Raw genomic sequence first — 4,776 nt, 5'->3', positions numbered from 1 at the left:
CCTGGGCAACAGAGTGAGACTCTGTCTCAAAAAAAAAAAAAAAAGATCTTACATTTAGGTCTTTGGTCCATTTTGATTTAAATGATCCATTTTGAGTTTTCCATATGGTGAGGTAGGGGTCCAACTTCATTCTTATGCTTGTGAGCATCCAGTTGTTCCAGCAACATTTGTTGACTATTCTTTCCCCAACAAATATTAATAGTTATGGTGCCCTTAAAAATCAATTGACCATAAATATGAGGGTTCATTTCTGGATGCCCATTTCTATTTTGTTGATTTATATGTCTATCCTTACATCAGGATCGAGCATCTGTATATGTCTTGATTACTGCAGCTTTGTAGAATTTTGAAATTGGGAAGCATGAGTCCTCCAAATTTGTTCTTCTTTTTCAATATTATTTTGGCTATTTTGAACCCCTTAAATGTCATATAAATTTTAGGATTGCTTGTCTAATTTTGCAAAGAAGTCAGCTGGAATCCTGACTCGGGTTGCGCTTAATCTATAGATCAATTCGGGAAGTTGTGTCATCTTAATAATATTAGGTCTTCTGATTCATGAACATGGGATATCACCCTTTCCTCTTAAAGTTTGAGCCCTCACTACTGGTTCAGTAGGGCTGGGCCGGGCCTGAGAGTGGAGGCAGCTGTACAGGTCTCTAGGGTCTAGGGCCCAGGTCACTAACGAACTTCCTTGCTTCCTTCCTCATCCCCATCCCCACCGCTCCAGGATTCCCAAAATGAGCGTAAGGCCCTCCCTTCACCTCGTTCTGTCCCACAAAGCTAAAAAGCCGTCTTTACATTGTCGGGGCCTCTAGCACAGGCAGCAGCCGCCACACAGTCGGGATCCCACAGTTGCAGCGGCCAGTGAGGCCCGCTTCAGGGGCACTACCTTCTGGTTGCCATGGGTACCACGGTATCAAGAATCGTGGCTAGACGGGTGCGTGAGTCCGGCCGGAAGTGGGCGTCACCACGGCAACCAAGGACGCCGAAACTGGCTACTTCCTCTTCGCACCGAGAAGCTGAGTCTGAGCGATCCCCATCTCAACCTGGGCCACATTCCTGGATATTTTCCGGGTTCTGCCCGGAAGGCAAACGAACGCCTTTCCTATTGGAAAAGTCGCAGGACTTAATGCAACTTTAATTTATACAGCTTTTTGTGCCTTATAAAAGGTATAAAGGTCTGTTTAGATCTCATCTTGTTCCAAGAGCGTATGGTTGGGGCTGTCTTAGCACGTCGGGAAGATTCTTGCTATTTTGCTATTTATTGTACTGGCTTAAAATGGGAGCGGGCGGGCAGGTGCGCCCCTCTCGGAGAGGGCGGGAGAGCGCAGCGGCCGCAGTGGTCCTCTCAGGTCCCGCCCAGAGCAGCTGCAGCCCCCGCTGCGTCCCCTCGGTTGCCTGTCTGCCTGTCCTGGGACGTGACTCCAGTGAGAGCTCGGCATCCCGCCGAGGAGCTCCCCAGAAGTCGGGTTCCGTGTGGGGTCGGCCAGCCCCGTGGAGCGTATGCGACCCCTGCGCCCACTCCTGCGAGGATGAGTCTCCGTGTGGCAATCCCGCCGCCCAGCGGCCAGCGCTCACCCGGAGCAGGAGGGGCCTCGGCTCAGCGACAGGAAACCTGGGTTGTCCCCGAGCCCGCGCCATCTGGGGAAGTCCCCCGCAGACACTGCCCACGACCACTTCGCCGTCGGGGAGAAAGCCGGGTCTGAGACTCGAGCCTCCGCCTCCGCGTCGGGAAAGGCAGATCGCAGAGCCCGGCCCATCAGGCTCCCGTCCGGGGACCCGCGGGACGAAGAGCGCCCCGGTGGCCGCGGAGTGACCTCACGGACGGCAGGGAGGGCGTCACGGGCATCGGGGACTTTGACACAACCTGGAGCAGGAGGCTGAGAAAACCCGCCACTTGGGCAGGCCGAGTCACCGGTCCCGTGAGCACCTAAGCCCTTTTCTTCGGGAGTCTGACTCTATACCTAATTGATGTACTGCAACGTGGTTTTCCAAAGTGCATCGTTTTACATTCCTACCATCAGCTGCTATTCCCTCTACCCTCGTTGAGCCTTGAGTACTAGGATAGGAAGAGGTTCACAGGTGGGAGACCTCCAGCTGGAGGCTGCTGCGGGATTATTGCTATTTTCTGCCAGGCAAGCCTTTCACACCACAGTTGAATTTAAGTTATTGTCACCATGTGTCATCTTTTTTCCCCCCTAGCATTGTGATAAGACTTTGTCCCTCTGCTGTGTCCCCTGACGTACCCTTTCTTCTATTGGTGGTTTAGGAAGATAAATGTTTGCAGCTTCAGTGTTTATGGTAGGCGTCTGTTAGGGTGTGAAGTCCGTAGGCAGGTGAGAAAGAATTCTCAGAGTTTAGGATAGAAAGAAGCGAAGTTTATTTACTCTCTCCGGAGAGAGAGGGCACAGCGCCAGAAAATAAAGAGTCGCTGGCCCTGAGGCCAAACGACTCTGACTCTTCATTAGGTCAGACTGAGGAGGGGAGCGGGGATTTAAGACTGTAGCCCAGTTAGCAGAAGACAGCTGAGAAACTGCTGTGTTGCTGTCTTCAGTTTCTCACGTAGCAGACTGATAACAGAAACTACTTTCTTCTTTCCTTTAGATAGCGCGTACTTCTCGAGAAAGCACGGGGACTTTGCACTCCTACTGTCCGCTCAGAAACTTCAAGGCCGTTTAAACAATACTCAAAAACCTTTTTAGAGGCAGTGAAATTTTGATGACAGTCCATCAGATAGTCTACCCTTTCCTCCACTCTCCTGGAAACTCTTTTCCCTTTTGGAATGTGAATTGGCCAGCTCCGGCGAATGTTAATGAGGGTTTGCACCTTTTGTTTGCTCAGCTTCTTTTAAGTGCTAAACATCTCTGTAGGAGAGATATTCATGTCACTAACCTTAGAGGCAGCGTTTATGCTACTCTGAGTGGCTGCCCGTTAGAAATTTATTTCCTTGTTAGCTGTTAGCAAGACTGTTCTTTCAGCTTCCATATTATGTCTTGGCTTTGCTTTGTGTTGTTTTAAAAACTGTAATTGTTCCAAATTCTATTGGTCTCCAGCATAGCAGGAAATTGTCTGAAAACAAAGAACCAAAAAATAAAAAAATCATTTTTGTATAATTTGTTTGAAATATGACAGTGTTTTAATTTAACATGGGCAGTTTTTTTTTTTGGATTAAAAAAACAAATTATCACTGTAAAACTTTGTTCTTAAACATGTTATTAGATGTAATTCAATATAAATTTACAATATGTGCATTTATTTTTACTCATTACATAAATGAGTTTTTTTGAGAAGTAACTTGTAACAACACAAAGAAACATGGCAAAGAAAGATCTCTGTTTTCCTTTGAATAAATATTTTCCACAAGCAGCTGCCTCAGTCCATCGGGAAGAATCTTTGGTCTAGCCCCTTGTTGCAGAAGAGAGAGCAACACAAGAAGTGCCAAGTTAAAGTTTGCATCTATTGTGTAAGACAACATAAATGAGAATTGCAAGGCCTCCACGTGACCGCCGCCGAGCTATGGCGGCGAAGGCGACATGCGTCCCGCTGTTCCTCCGGCTGGCGGCGCGCGGGCCAGGCGCCGCCAAGATGAAAGTGGAGGAGCCCAGCGCGTTCCGGTGAGCGGCCTCGCGGGGCGCCTTGGGCCTGGGGCGGCCTGGGCAGGTTCCCCCTGATCCTGGCGCTTCCCGCAGGGTGAACAACCTGTTCTTGCCCCAGACCAGTGGTCTCCAGCCCAAGAGGGCGCCTTCACCCGTGTCTGGGCGCGCGCACCTCTTCTGACTTTCTGGTATGAGTTCTGCCCGTCCCACAACGTGACCCAGCACTAGCGACCCTCCGCGGGAACACGTACAGCGGGACTCTCGGCATCTAGCAGGCACCTTCGCGGGCATGGGCCTGTGGATGCGGGACGCCGACTCCTGCCGCTCCCGGAGCCGGCAGAACAAGTGGGAGCTTACCCTTGGAAAAGGCAACCGACTGGCCCACGGGTCAGAGCCCAGCACTTGCGTCTGCTCGCTGACGTTCGAGACCCCCCTCCTCTGCCACCCCGACTCTTTGTTAGCGTACCCAGCCCTGCCAGGCACTGCAGCGGCAGTGGGACCAGCTGGGGCCAGACCTGGCAGATGAGTTGATCACCCCTCAGGGTTATTAGAAGTTGCTGAAGGCACTTTTTGAGGACATGGCTATTTAAAGACTCCAGGAGAAAATGAACCCACGGAGCAGGAAGGCGGTCCTAAGGGCCTGGGGTTTGAAACCCTGGAAAACTGCCCAAAGGCACATAAAGAACTGTCGAAGGAGAGAAAAAAAGCTTAAAAGTTTGCTCACTCAGCAGGGCATCCCCTACACAAAGAGCACAGAAACCTCCAGCTGTGAGCACTTGGGCCACAAGACACCCACAGATAGACACCCCCACCCCCCACCCCCCGCGCTGCTGCGAGGCGATCAGGACTGTGTGGGGACTTCTTGAGACCCTGAACCTCGGGGACTATGGGCATGTGGCAGAGGACAAGGCCGAGGCTGCACCGCAAGCCCGAAAGGCCCCCGGGCAAGTACACCACCACAAGGAAGGCACGGTTCCTCTTGGACCAGGTGGGGACACTCCCAGGGACCAGCTGGCCAGTCTTAGTTTGTTCAAAGTTTTAATTAAAGAAAAAAAGAATTGCAGCTGGGAAGAGCTTTACTCACTTGCTGAGCCGGACAGCCACCAGCGTGAATAGTGCCAAAAGGCACAGCAGGTCTAGTTACTGACCACCTACTGAGCACCTACAAGCACTTTGCAAA

The 4,776-nt window shown here is 51.2% G+C and overlaps 1 pseudogene; it reads left to right on the top strand.

Moving 5' to 3' along the window:
- Nucleotides 1-3,516: 3,516 nt before the first annotated feature.
- Nucleotides 3,517-4,462, top strand: LOC138383165 (N-acetylglucosamine-1-phosphotransferase subunit gamma-like; annotated as a pseudogene).
- The last annotated feature ends 314 nt before the right edge of the window (nucleotides 4,463-4,776 follow it).

Source organism: Eulemur rufifrons, chromosome 5, assembly GCF_041146395.1.
Source record: "Eulemur rufifrons isolate Redbay chromosome 5, OSU_ERuf_1, whole genome shotgun sequence".
In the NCBI taxonomy this organism is placed as follows: Eukaryota; Metazoa; Chordata; class Mammalia; order Primates; family Lemuridae; genus Eulemur; species Eulemur rufifrons.
This window is presented reverse-complemented; position numbering and strand designations above follow the sequence as displayed.